At 36.2% G+C, this 14,220-nt stretch overlaps 1 protein-coding gene and 1 long non-coding RNA gene across 3 annotated transcripts in view; one reads left to right on the forward strand and one right to left on the reverse strand.

Annotated features, from left to right (window-relative positions):
- Positions 1 to 14,220, forward strand: part of LOC134852115 (uncharacterized) — a 380,695-nt gene that overhangs the window by 306,578 nt on the left and 59,897 nt on the right. The window lies entirely within an intron of this gene.
- LOC134857211 (uncharacterized) lies at positions 5,787 to 6,634 on the reverse strand. Its single transcript, XR_010164885.1, has 2 exons — positions 6,459 to 6,634; positions 5,787 to 6,263 (listed from the first exon to the last, which is right to left on the reverse strand). It is a non-coding gene; the product is annotated as an uncharacterized LOC134857211 (long non-coding RNA).

Here is a 14,220-nt window from a genome sequence, read left to right on the forward strand (position 1 = left end):
CGATTCGAGTCGGAGGAAACGGGAGACGAATAATCGCAACACGAAAACTCAGTGGGATGGGTAAATCCGACCGCATAAAAGCGAAACCGATCATGGGATTCCGATACAACGGGGGAGGGGACTGTATGGTGATGGCTGTGCGAATAAAAAATCATACTGAACTACGAGTAGCGGAGGGACGAAACTACCCATCACAATATACGGACGAAAAACCATTGTGTGGATCGACAGCTGCTCGCCGATTTCGATATTCACCATTAACGAACTTTGAAGAGCGCTGGGTGCCGCAGGAAAAAAATTGCAGGAGGTCGAACCGCAGGACCAAGAATTTCGGGACTATGGGAATCAATCAACTTACTGGGAACGATGAAGGTGGAGCTCGCATCGATTGGTTGGCGTACTTCAGCAGTGATCAAGGTAATTGGAAGAACTCACCCATTTATCATCGGGAGAGACCTGATGCCCCACTTAGGATTGCAGTTAGTTCAGAGGAATCCGGGCCAAGAAGTGATATCGATACAGGAGACTGTCGGGGAGAAAGTCAGTTGAAGAAGTGGCAGGACTATTTCACTGTACTATTTTCTAACCTATTTAAACGGGTGGGAAAGATAATGACTAAAGAAAGATAAAACTAAAAAATGCAGGCCGAATTGTTTGAAAACTTGATTCCGATCCAACAAAAAGGACGAAGAGTGCCAATAACGTTGCAAGATAAGGTCGACGGGGAAATCGATAAACTAAATAGGGGCACATAGAACGTCTGCAAGACTGTTCCGATAAATACTTTGTATCACCTATTGTAATCACCGTGAAGAAAGACAGGTCGGTAAAGTTAAGGTACCAAATGCCGAATATCGAAGAGCTAATGGACGCCGTCGGTCAAACAATAAGTGAAAAGAAGTCGGGTGAAATACACTTTTCTACCATGGACCCCACATACGCATACGGACAACTGCCACTAAGTCAAGACACTAGCGTACGTTGTAATTTTTCTCTGGTTCGCGGACACTCACCCGGAACGTATAGATTCAAAACCGGGTTTTACGGCTAACCACGATGCCGGCCGAATTCCTTTTTTTCGGAATATCCGCAGGCACATGCGTTCATTGACAACATCTTAGTCGTTACAGAAGCATCAGAAATCGAACAAATAGCAACTGTGGAGAAAATTTTAAGAATGTTAGATAACGAAAATATGTCGTTGAAATTAACAAATGTAATTTCGCGCAATAAGAAAGCGAGTGGCTTGGACATAAGATCACGCACACTGGAGTAACGCCACTAATTCGGAATCATCAGCACCGCCAAAACCACTTTTAAGCCGGAAAAAAGAGTATACCTGGACAACTGAGTGCCAGGACGCATTTGAAAAATTGAAACGGCAGGTAGCTAACATAGTTGAACTTAGGCATTTTGATGTGCATAAGGATATTAGGATAAGGTGCGACGCAAGTCATAATGGATTGGGGGCAGTACTAGAACAACTAAATACCGAAGACTGGAGGCCAATTTCGTTTGCATCGCGATATTCAAACGACGCCTAAAAACTCTATTCAAAAAACGAACTAGAAATGCTTGCGACTGTGTGGGGAGCGGGATATTTTCGGAATATATTCCAAGTAGTAACGGATCATGAGGCGCTAGTTTCACTTTTGAAGGGCAATAGCAAGAAGAATAAGACGATGTTTAGCGGGCTAACAAGATGGCTCGATCGACTAACACGGTTCGACTTCGAGGTAGAACATATGCCATTGGTGAAATTTGGTTCAGCGGACTATTTATCAAGACACCCGAACAGCGAGGCTAAGCCAGTTTCAACGTATGATAGTATGTTCACTGTCGCTAAAATTAGGTCTATCCAAAGCGCCCTCGGAAATAAAACTAATTTCACAAACTGCTCAACAAGTGTAAATAATGAAGCTTCAAACGGGAAATTAGCCAATGGCAATAGAATATGCAAATTTGGAAAAGAAAAGCCGACGGTAGAGGGCGAGAAACCATGCTATAACAAGACAGCCAATAAAAATGCAGAAATTTGCATACGCCACCGGTCCCGTGAGAAGTTATACCGACGGTCACCCGGGTCTAAAAATAGATTATTTGGAGCTATTACTACTTATACGAAGAGGCAGGCGAAATCTATTTGTAGAACAGAACAAGGCAAAATTAATTCAAAGGACAAATCCATGGACAAATCAATGCGGCAGATTCAGAAATTTTTACAACGACACCCAAGTTTTACGAGCAGTGAGGATGGTGATGAGGAATTAACAGGAGAAGGGACCTTGAATGCCAGCACAACAAAAACAATTGGTACAAACTCAAACACTGTTTTATCAATTCCACCAAACTTTCCCGGCGAAACATTTCCAACGTTGACCCAGCTAATAATGTTATGTCGGTAACTCCTCGAAATTGCAAAGTTCTCAAAAGCTACGGCATTACCAGAGTTGTTTAACCTACGGTTCACTGAATCGCAATACCCCTCAGACCCCCAAATCGAAGCTATTTATCAACTTGTTAAATTCTAAAGACCCGGATACTGCATCAAAAATATATTCCATGGATCAATATTACGCTCAATTTATAAATGACTTTCACCTTAAAGATAATTGCCTTTGGATGGACGATAAAATAGTTATTACAAATTCATTACATAGCTATAAACAATCGGTTACAATATAGTTACCACGGAAAAGGCAACCTGTTTGCGGCGGCAAAGGATATTTGGTATCCTTATATTCAAAGAATTAACGCTAACATGGCCGTAAATTGCCAGGTAGGTATTTAAAACCTATGTGTTCTGAAGGAAACCTAGGCAAGATACCTGAACCTAAAGAGCAGAATGAGGCGATTCAACTAGATTATTGGGGGCCTATCAATTACTTACAGGAATCGAAAAAGATGGCATGGGGTGCCAATGAGGAGACATGTTGACCAAGGGACGATTTTTATGTGAAATAATTTCAAAACGTTCTGTAATGCCGAAGGCATTGAAATTGTGCAGTCGCCGGTAAATGATCACCGAGCCACCGGTTGCGTAGAAAGAGCTACCGTAAGTTTGAAAAACTCCATCTTAACGTAAGCCCGAGAAAAAAATTCGGAACCATTGGAGAAAATGGTGGAGCGAGCACTGGGAGCATTAAGATTTTTACCGAACGCAACACTAAACATAACGCCATTCGAGGCCTACCACGGCAGGGAGGCCAATACCGTACTTCGAAATCTAACTCAAAAAAACCATCTCTAAGAATCTTGAAGTAGTCGAATGTTCTAAAATTTAAATCTGCATGTTTAGACGAACAAGATGCCGAAGCCCAGAAAATCCCGAAGCCGGCGGTCACTCATGGGGCATAAGATCAGACAACGAGTTCGGGGGTGGACGCAAGGCGAAACCACCCACTGACCCTAACCCAAAAGCAAGCCCTAAGTCAGGCAGATGAGCCAACGGCTACATCCTTTCAAGGACCGGGGGCGACGAAGAAGGCCAATCGCGTACAGTGTTTCAGCGCACTGGGGACCAGAATCTAAGCAGATACAGGAAATTGAATACCGAAATTGTCGCGGAAAGTACGCACACACTTAAAATGAATAACGGTACCTTGCTTAGGAAATGCAGGGTTGCCGTTCGGAAGGCCACTACTCCGAAGAAGCGAAAGTCTGGGCTCTCTAAGCCACCCACGCCAGCGGACCTACGCAAGAAAATAGCGATTGCGGAGTCGAAAAAGCGGGAGAAATGGGGCACCATAGCAAAACGAGGTGGAGCGATAACTATAGGCGACCAAGCACTACAGGAGTCAAAGTCAGACAGCGACAGCCAACCGCTGGCTACACTGAGGATCAGCGGAAAACTGCCATTTGCACCGTTACCTGAAATACAAGCAGAACCGAGCGAAAACTGAGACTATGCGCGAAGGAAGAACCAACCGAGACAGAGCAAGCGACCCTGGACCAACCGGCGGGGGAGCAGAACGAGGAGGCAAGCATGTCGGCGACGGGGAAAAGCGGCGGGAAAGCTATCAAAAAGACGGGAACGGAAGCAAGAAACGGCGAAGAGGAGGACATACCGGAGGCGACGCCGAGAACAGGACCTGCGGCGGGCGGAAGGAAAAAGCGAGCGGCAAAACAACAGCTAGTCTCGTATTCGAGTCAAGACTCGGAAAGTGACACGGCATCGAGAAAATCGAGCAGAAAAAGAACGGCAGTCACAAAAATGGGCGGGGTCATGATTGACCACATATCACGAGGCGGTATTCAAGCAGATGAACGAAAAACTTAAGCAGATGAACGAAAAACTTAGTTTGTTACTCAGTTAGCGCCCTAATTTCATTGCTTTACGTCAACTAGGATCGGCGGGACCGAGCTAATCTTAGCGTTTAAAAACTTTTCGATGAGTACTTAAATTTATCCAAATCATTACCAGTGCAGTTTATTTAATTTTTACAAGAGGATATGTCATAATGCTAAATCACTTATCCAAGCTTATTTAGTTCTTGATAGTTCTTTTTGTCAATCATTTAATTTCATTCAATAGCAGACATCTTGGCTGGTGATTGGCCTTCGGATTGTTTGACACCTTCGGATTTCACCTAATCAGTTGTCTCTTCATCTGTTCTCTTAATTCAAGTATCGAATTAGTCTTTTTCAACATTCTTTTGAACAATTTCTAAATTTCATGAGCTTTCTGTTTTGCTTTCTTTTCAAATTATTGGCTTTTTCAAACTTTTTGAACCTCTAATTGATATTTAGGCCTAAAAAAAACTAAAACACGGTTGAATTGGTTTTTCATGAGTATAATCTATGCATTTCAAATTCCGGCTGGTCTAACTATCTCATGCCACTCTTAAGTGGTGCATTGTCATGAAGAACGCTTATGATGAACTAAACTTGCCTATTTTTTTTTCAAAATAAACATTTTAATGATAAAAGTTTAGCGTTTTTGGTGCTTGTAATGTTTAAATTTCGGCTTAAAGGCCCCTCGGCTTGAAGTCCCCTCGGATTGTTGTCCTAGACCCCATCTGTAAACCCCCATAATTTTACGAAAAACAACCACAGGTGAATTATCTTTTCAACTTTAAGCTCAGGACAACAATAGCTTTTGAATGATATAAAAAATTCCGTCAAACATTGCTAGTTAAAAAGTCGAAACTGGTCTGAAGAAGAAAAACCCACCCGAGCACAAATACTCCGTTTTTTTCGTTACGAAAGACGGAACAATAACGTGAAAAGTGGGGTGGGTAATAGGAAAGAGGCAAACAAGCCAAAGGAAATTGTGAAAATTTGTGAAAAACAAACAAAAAAGCTGTTTCTGAAAATATAACATTCAAATGACATTCGATTAATTCAGCAGCCAAGTTTTGAAATGGAGAAACTATTAACTAGAAAAAAAATCTTTCAGCAAGGTTGCATTTTTGCAACTTCTCTTGCAGCCAAAGCTCAAAATTTGAAGAAAGGGCAAACAAGATGTTTAGAAAGTCAAATGTTAGCAAAAACGAGTAAAAATGGAAAAAAAATCGCGCTTCTTTGGGTAATCAAAGAGACGAAACCATAAATATCAATATCGGCGTGGCTCCCCGCCCCCTAAATCATCCACTGTTGGTTCAAAGGATCAAGATAACATCCCTTATTAATAAATTGGGGAAAATATTAGGGAAATCAATAAATAGATATCTTTTGAGACGATTAGTAGCTAATCAGATTGAAATCACAAATACTATGAAATTCGATGAGTCGCAAAATGATTTAACGGCTACAGTTTTCAACTCACACAAAAATGTAAAACGAAATCTGAAAAAAATACATGTTTTTGATTTATCCACTCCCATCTAATTATTAACTCAACCCCAGGCGGCGAATACAATCGAGGAACATACAGTTTAACGAGCAAGGATATAAAATCAAACCATCCCCCATTCCATCCCACAGAGATTTTTGCGATCTTCACTTAGAATACATTGATAGATCTTTTCAGCTTTACTTTTCAAACGTATCGGAATGTTAATGTAAGGTTTCGGAGCGTATATTGGAATGGAACTACGCGACATATGCGTTCTCAATCGGTGGCCTTATAAAAGTTTCGTCCTCGTCCTCGTCCTTGTCTTCTGATCCAACTGGGACCACACTTTTTTCGAGCTGTGAGCTGGGCAGAATTAGTCGTTCCATTTTGAGGTTTCTTTCAATTCCTCGTTTATTGGTGACTAGGAGTCGAGGCGAGGGAACCAAGTTAGTCGCGTTCTCGTCTGCAGATGCAACACTCGCCAAAACTAAGCATAAAATTAAAGATATTACTAGAGGAAAACGTATCTGTTATATACTTTTGATAACATACTTTTTTGATATAAAGTTTCGATTATAACGCAGTTTGATGTTTTCTTATTTTGTTATAATAGATAATTACAAATACAAAAGACAATTTTGAGGATGAAAAAATCATTAATTTAAAATCTACTGTTCCTTACCGATTATTAGACAAACGATACTTCGAACCATTTTTATCTTGGTATTTCAATTATTCAGTGGAAAAATGGACGCTGAAAAAATGAAACCAAACTGATCCTTGCAATGTGTGAAGTTGAAGTATTTTTGTTGAGTTGAAGAAACCCATTTGGTGCAAAAATTTCAAGTATTTTAAGTATTTTTCATTTGTAATAAAAACAGCTGATGAGAGGCTTCTTGGCATCTGTTAACCACTACTTTCTTGACAGCATTTCTTTCAAACGCCACTTGACAAAAATCCAGAGTGTTCAGCAGCTTCCAGACACTCTTCATTCTATAAACAAGACAAAGTAAAATATTAGCAACAACATTTTTTAGATAAAATAAAAAATGAAAACATTTGTCAAGAGGCACTTTGCATAATTGCGATACCAAAGTAATGTAAGAAGTAGCAAATGTTTGCCAACATTTTTGAATAACTCTTTGATACCAGAGGTTTCGATTTTCCTGCCAATGAGCTATAATTGAGTCCAAACAGTCCAAAAATCTTTCGAAAAGTTTGAAATACTCAGATTGCTTTTTGACGAAACGTCGCCTTATGTTAGTTTAGAAACCCAACTTTTGTTTTCAAAAGTTATGCCCGACTTTTGCTCTTAATATCGTGGTTGTTTACTGACTATCTTTTTATTGTTGTAGATACAAAAAAGCAGTTTTTCCAGAACAAAATATCATGACAAATAAAATGTTCCACATATTAAAAAAAATTAATGAAAATAGAAAAAAGGAACCATCTGATAAAATCAAGCTAGGACAGAAAATGATTTGTGAAGACAAATATGAACTTTCAGGGGTTGAGTCCAGGTTTTAATGGGATGGGGAGAAAGGAGAATAACCAAAAATTTAAAAAATTGTATTATCTTTTCCGGCCGACCAAATTTGTTTTCCGAGCTCTCCCAAAACAACAAAAATACTCTAAATCTTTGAAAAAAAATTGTTTTCGTAAAAAATTAATTTGCCCGCAAAAGAGATTTCAGTCAAATTTTAGAGTCGAACAAAAACATATTTCTTAAGCTTATACTAAAGAGGAATCCTTGGGCAGTCAGGGGGTAGACACCTTAGGAAGGAGGGGTTTTATCACTCAACCTCTAGCTATCCCTTCGCAGTTTGAACCAAAAACTAAGCGAACAATTTAAACATCAAAATTAACTCAAAAGCATAATTTAGCTTTCAAATTAATCACTTGGTTTTTGAAATGAAAAAGGCTCCAAAAACATTTTTCAATTATTGAACTAACCTGGCACTTGGGCTCAATCAAAACATACCCGTACTCAGTAAAAAGAAAAAATAATCGATCATATTACAATTATAATTGAACTTTTATAAAAATTATTAATAATTATATGCGCCAATTTTAGATGTTTAAATGATTTATAATCCATTATGATGATAACATTTTTTTGTGACTTTACAATAATTATAATCAATTAAAATTGATAATAAATTTTCGAAAATCTCTTATATAATCTTTTAAAATATACTAAAATAGATTTTAATCCTTTTTTCTTTCAAAAATCTCTAAAAGTGAGATGTCTTGTCCTTCTTTGGTTCATCTGAACACAAAGTTTTACCATGAAACAAAAATTTCACAGAGATGTTTTCATATTAGTTGAAAGAATCCCGCGGTAGGTGAAATTAACTCTTCTATATAAATCATGAAACCAAAACAGTGTGCTGGTGGTCAAAAAACTTACAATGTAAATCATGAAAAAACTATAATCAAAAAGAATTGAAAAAATAAAAACGTTTTAAATTTGAATTGATTTGAAATCTGTTAAAACAGTTTCCCCATTTTTCACATAAACCACCGTCTACGAAAAGCATAAAATATAAAAAATATAAGCAATTCTTGCGCAAGGTTGAAGACAAATTGGGCAAACAAAAAGTTTTATAAATACTTATAATTGATTATAATGGATTTTTTGCAAAACAAGTGAATTAGAAATTCGGATAAAAATTGCGCATATTACATTAAACAGCGCCTGAATGTAATAATCGTTAATAATCTATTATAATATATTATAATTGATTATATTTGATTTCAAAAAGAGAGATTATAATCGATTATTAATTCATAAAAAAATCAATTTTTAATCAGCTTTTGTAAGACTGGCACTAAATCATACTAAAATCGATTATTAACGCTTGAAACTGGGTGCGGGTATCCAGCAAAACAGTTGAAACTGGGTGCGGGTATTCAGCAAGGCTAGGTAGCATATTTAAGACAACCGCATGGTCATACTCGTCAGAAAACAGACAAATTATATTAACCAATCAGAATTGAGATATGGAAGAAATTAAAAATTCATAATTATTTGTTTCGTAAATTTGCTTTCTCATCTCGATTCTGATTGGTTAACTTAGTATTTGTCTGCTTACTGGCGAGTATGAATACGCGGTTGTCTTAAAACAGACTGCACTCCAGGTAGCAAGTTCATTATAAATAGCTGGATCGCTTCTTGTTATATTTCGAACAAAAATCATAATTAATTTCAAAGCAAAGTTTTTGGCAGAAAAAGGTAAATATTGAGTTTTTGAATAACATTTCATCTGAAAGTGTAATGTATCTAACGTATTTGGAAAAACTATTTTAGTAGCATGTATGAGTGATTGAAAAAAATAATAATATATTATACACATGCACTATACTCAAATTATCACCTATTGCAACATATCACCAAACACTGCAGTTGCTCAAATTACGGGGCTGAAATATCTTGCTGGATCAAAAAAATCCTGTTTTGAGATAACATCTGGACATTGAACTGTTACTCGTTTGAGGTGCTTGTCCGTTGAAAGATCATAATAAACAGCGCAAACAGAAATTACATCATTTTAATTCGATTCGAAATTGTTCTTTGATAAACTATCGAATTAGATTTTTTCATTAAAAAACTGGCAAAAACAACAGATTGAAACATGATGATAAAGGTATTCGGGTAGTCAAAATCAGCTGATAATATATGAAAAGCTATGCCTGAAACAATTTTTTTTTCAGAATGATCCAATAAATTACAATGACAACTCAGCCCTCAGATATTCATTTGAATGAAGGAACTCCAAAAACCTCGAGATGAAGCCGTTTTCGAGGGATGCCGGACATCAAGTCGACGGGACTTCCAGCCGAATCGTAAATTTAGGGACTTTAAGTCGACAATTTTATCAGTAAGTCATGAAATATGATTATTTTGGGAACTTGTTTTGAAGAATTTTTCAATTTCATTATCTTTTTTTACCAGTTATTGGCTTTTCCATAAAATTTGAGTCTCTAATAGATGTTTAGAAAAGTTAAAAACTAAAGCAAAGTTAAAGGCAATTTTTTTGTTTATTATTTATGTATTTCAAAAACCGGCTGATATTTTTAACGGATGTCAATTCTAAGTGATTCCTTGTCATGAGTATTGCTTATTATGGACTTAACTTGCCCCAGTTTTTGAAAAACAACGTTTTACAGATGGAAAAATATTGATTTGAGGGGCTTGCTTGTAAAGTTTAATTTCGGCCTGAAGTCCCTTTGGCTTGAAGTCCCGCCGGCTTGTTGTCCTAGACCGATTTTCGAGCACCACTTATTGCAACCAATTGGGGAGTTTTTATAATAGAGTTTATTTTTAAAAAGCCAGAAAAAAAGCGATAAAAATAAAGAGCGGAAATTGACTTCAAACTATTCAAATTTTTTGCAAACTTTTCAAAGTTTGTTTTCAACCACGTATATGAACAAAAACAATTTTCCACACTTTGGACGATAACTCTGCGGTTGCTCAAATTACGGGACTGAAAAAGTACGGGGCTGAAATATCTTGCTGGATCAAAAAAATCTTGTTTTGAGATGTCATCTGAGCATTAAATCGTTACTCGTTTTAGGTGCTCGTCTGTTGAAAGATCTTTAAAAAGAGCGCAAACAGAAATTACATCATCGTAAATTGATTCGAAAGTGTTCTTTGATAAACTATCGAATTAGATTTTTTTGTACTAAAACTAACATAAACAACAGATTGAAACATGATGATAAAGGTACTCGGGTAATCGAAATTAGCTGATTATATATGAAAAACTATGCGTCGAAAGTTACAATTAAGTTACAATCAGATAAGTCTGAGTGCCGGCTTTTCAAACTTTTTCACAAATTTCACTGACATTTTCTAGGCTGATCAAACTGAGTTTTCAAGTATTCAAAAAAATTCTGCAAAACAATTAAGTTTTTGAGAAAAACGGTCATTGATGACATCAGACACAACAAAATGACAAAAATCAAAGACATTTAAAAATAATAAGACCAAAAAAAGACCCCGGTCAATTTCAACACAATGAAAAAACCGACGGTTAATTTGGACTACAACAAAAAATTTTGAAACCTAGATTTGTTTTGAAAACAATTACCACATTTTTGAAAGCAGTAACTACAAAGCAATATTTACTATTTGAACGAAGTGGGCACTTGGGTTATTGAAGGCAAATCAAGCTTAAAATTTGCAATAAAGCAGAATTCTCAGCAAAAACCAAATTAAACAAGAAAAGCCTGTTACTGTGCAAGTAGCCCAGAATATTCTGACCTTAGTCTTAAATAGGAACCCCCCAAAAAATTTGAGGTAAGGGTTTTTTCTGCGTGGTGTGATAAAAGATCTAAGCCTTCCAGTAATTGATAACTTCGTGAAAAACTGAAATCTTGTTGGCCAACAAAAAAATTAATGAGCGCAAAAATGAAAAAAAAAACATAAAACCTATAAAAAGATTGGGAGATATCTTACAACAGGTGGCAAAATCATATTAAATAGCTGGATCGCTAATTGTTACACTTCGAATAAAAGTTTATGATTAATTTCAAAAGCCATAATTTTAGGTAAGAGAAGTGTAAAACTTGAATAACTGGATAATGTTTCATGTGGCAGAGTAATTTTTTTACAAAAACTATCGTAGCAAAATGTGAGAATGATTGATAATGAAATGACTGTATTATGTATTATAGTAATCAAATTTAATACCTGCACTAGAGTCCAAATTACCACCAATTGTAGCATATCACCAAACACTGATTAGAATGAGATGTTTCAGAATGATCCAATAAGTAACAACAGCAACTAAGCCGAGAGATATTCGTTTGAATGACGGAACTCCAAAAGCGTCGAGATGAAGCCGTTTTTGAGCGACATTTATTGCAGCCAATCGGGACATTTTTTTTTGGTTTGCTGCAGTTGAGTTTTCAGAAAAATAGGGCAGAAACAAAGCGATAAAAATAAGGAATGGAAATTGACTTTAGGCTTTGCACAATCAATGTAGTGCCCCAAGTGCAAAAGTTTTCAACTTTTTCTAACCACGTATATAAAAAAAATACAAGTTCCACATTTTGGACTATAGATTCGCAGTTGCTCAAGTTACGGGGCTCAAACAATGGCCTTTGATTGATAAGACAAATTAAAAGATTTGGCTGGATTTCAAAAATCCTGTTTAAAGGAGCCATCTGAGCAATGAATCATAACTCGTTCGAGATGTTCGTTTGTTTAAATAATTACTACATTTTTGAAAACAAAGACTTTGAAGAAATAATTATTCGTTGAACTAAGAGGGCTCTTAAGCTAAACTGAAAGGGAACCAAGCTAAAAGTTTGAAATAAAGCAGAATGCTGAGCAAAATCTATATTGTAACAAGTACAACCGGTTACTATGCAAAAAGCCTAGAAAATTCCGAACTTGGATTTTAAAAAAAGCAAAAAAAAAACTTTCAAACTAGTGTCGTGATAAAAAGATTTAATTTTAAAAATATAATTCAAGCATATTCGACATTCATAGTAAAATAGACCAACTTCTTGAACTTTTTTGTCGAAAAAAGTCTGAAAAAAAAGCCGACCCAGTGGAAAGAGCAAAAACATGGAGAAAAACTGTTTGTATGCACTGCTGGGCGTTAACACAATATCAAAATCAATTGAAATAGATGTTGAACAACCTCCTTTTGAGCTCAGTTTGCGATACAATTTTTTGATAAAAAGCGATACAACGGGTATACAAAAACAGTATGAAGCTCTAAAGCCAGTAAAGACGACTTCGAACGACGTTACCAATAGAGAAACAACCACAAAAAGGAGGAAAAAATCAAACGGTCCGTCCTATCGGGATTGATTTGGAGCGTTCAAATTTTGAGGCCAGAATACTATCAATCTCATAAAACAAAAGCGCAGCAGAGCTTCGCGCCACTTGCGTTGCAACTTAAAAGTACAAAATGGGCAGAGGCCAGTATGATGGAACAAATCTTTATTGAAAAAAATTATAGTAACACAACAGAGTTAAATTGCTATAAGGAAAGATTTATTGAGCAGAACATAAGTCAAAAATTTTTTGTTGAAAGACAATCATTCTGCCAAAAACAAGATTAACACAAAAGATGTTGGGCTATTAAGTTTTGCCCAAAAATTTACATCCTCCTACAGGCTTTTTTGTCCATAAAATGAACCAAACCAAAAGGCGTCTAAGGCAAAAACACAATTGTTGAAAACGTTTCAGCCAAATAAGCCTGCAGAGAACAAAAAACTGATTTTACGTAATTTTTTTTTGTCAGTTTTTTGTTCTCTGCAGGCCTATTTGGCTGAAATGTTTTCAACAATTGTGATTTTGCCTTAGACGTCTTTTGGTTTGGTTCATTTCATGGACAAAAAAGCCTGTAGGAGGATGTAAATCTTTGGGCAAAACTTAAGAGCCCAACATCTTCTGGTTAAAATGCCTGAATCATTCGGTCAGTTTATCAAAAAATTCTCACGTCTCAGGTACGAACTTGACCCGTTTTATTAGTTGTAGTGCCTGAGCTTGAGACGACAAAAGTTATGGGTTTGATACTGGCTAAGAGCAGATTTTTTATAATTAATTCTGGGAGATCTTTATACATCAACCGTTTGTTTGTGTGGACTTTTTCCCAGCTTCCTCCCAAATCTTGCTGCTTTTTTAGTTGAAACTAATTTAGCTGAAGTTGAAACATCTTTTGAATTCTTCCGGTAATTTTTAAATTTGCTACCTCTAATTTTACGTAATTTTTCTTTTTGTCAGAGGTAGCAAATTTAAAAAATACCGGAAGAATTCAAAAGATGTTTCAACTTCAGCTAAATTAGTTTCAACTAAAAAAAGTAGCAAGATTTGGGAGGAAGCTGGGAAAAAGTCCACACAAACAAACGGTTGATGTATAAAGATCTCCCAGAAATTAATTATAAAAAATCTGCTCTTAGCCAGTATCAAACCCATAACTTTTGTCGACTCAAGCTCAGGCACTACAACTAATAAAACGAGTCAAGTTCGTACCTGAAACGTGAGAATTTTTTGATAAACTGACCGAATGATTCAGGCATTTTAACCAGAAAAATATATTTTCAGATTTATATGCTTGCTCTACCGAAGTAATAAAGAAACCTAAAATCCAAATAAAATTTTATTTCTTTTGTTCAATTTTTCTAATTTTTGTTACGGAGGGCTTAAAATGGTGATTACAATTTTCAACATTTAATGTTGTAGTTCCATTTTTTTCAAACAAAACCAATAAAAATAAAAAGAAACAAAGATTTCCAGTTGCTGTGCAGGTAGTACAGTATGCTCCGATCATCCATATTCATACAAAATACAAATAAAAATTCTCGAAATGATTCACTTCTTCAAATTAGTGTCGTGTTTATACTTGGAATGATGATAAAACCATACATATATATAAAAATAAAAAATTTGCAAACTAAGCATAGCCGACAACAGTTGACTTCAA

The sequence above is a fragment of the Symsagittifera roscoffensis genome, chromosome 1 (genome assembly GCF_963678635.1).
Source record: "Symsagittifera roscoffensis chromosome 1, txSymRosc1.1, whole genome shotgun sequence".
In the NCBI taxonomy this organism is placed as follows: Eukaryota; Metazoa; Xenacoelomorpha; order Acoela; family Convolutidae; genus Symsagittifera; species Symsagittifera roscoffensis.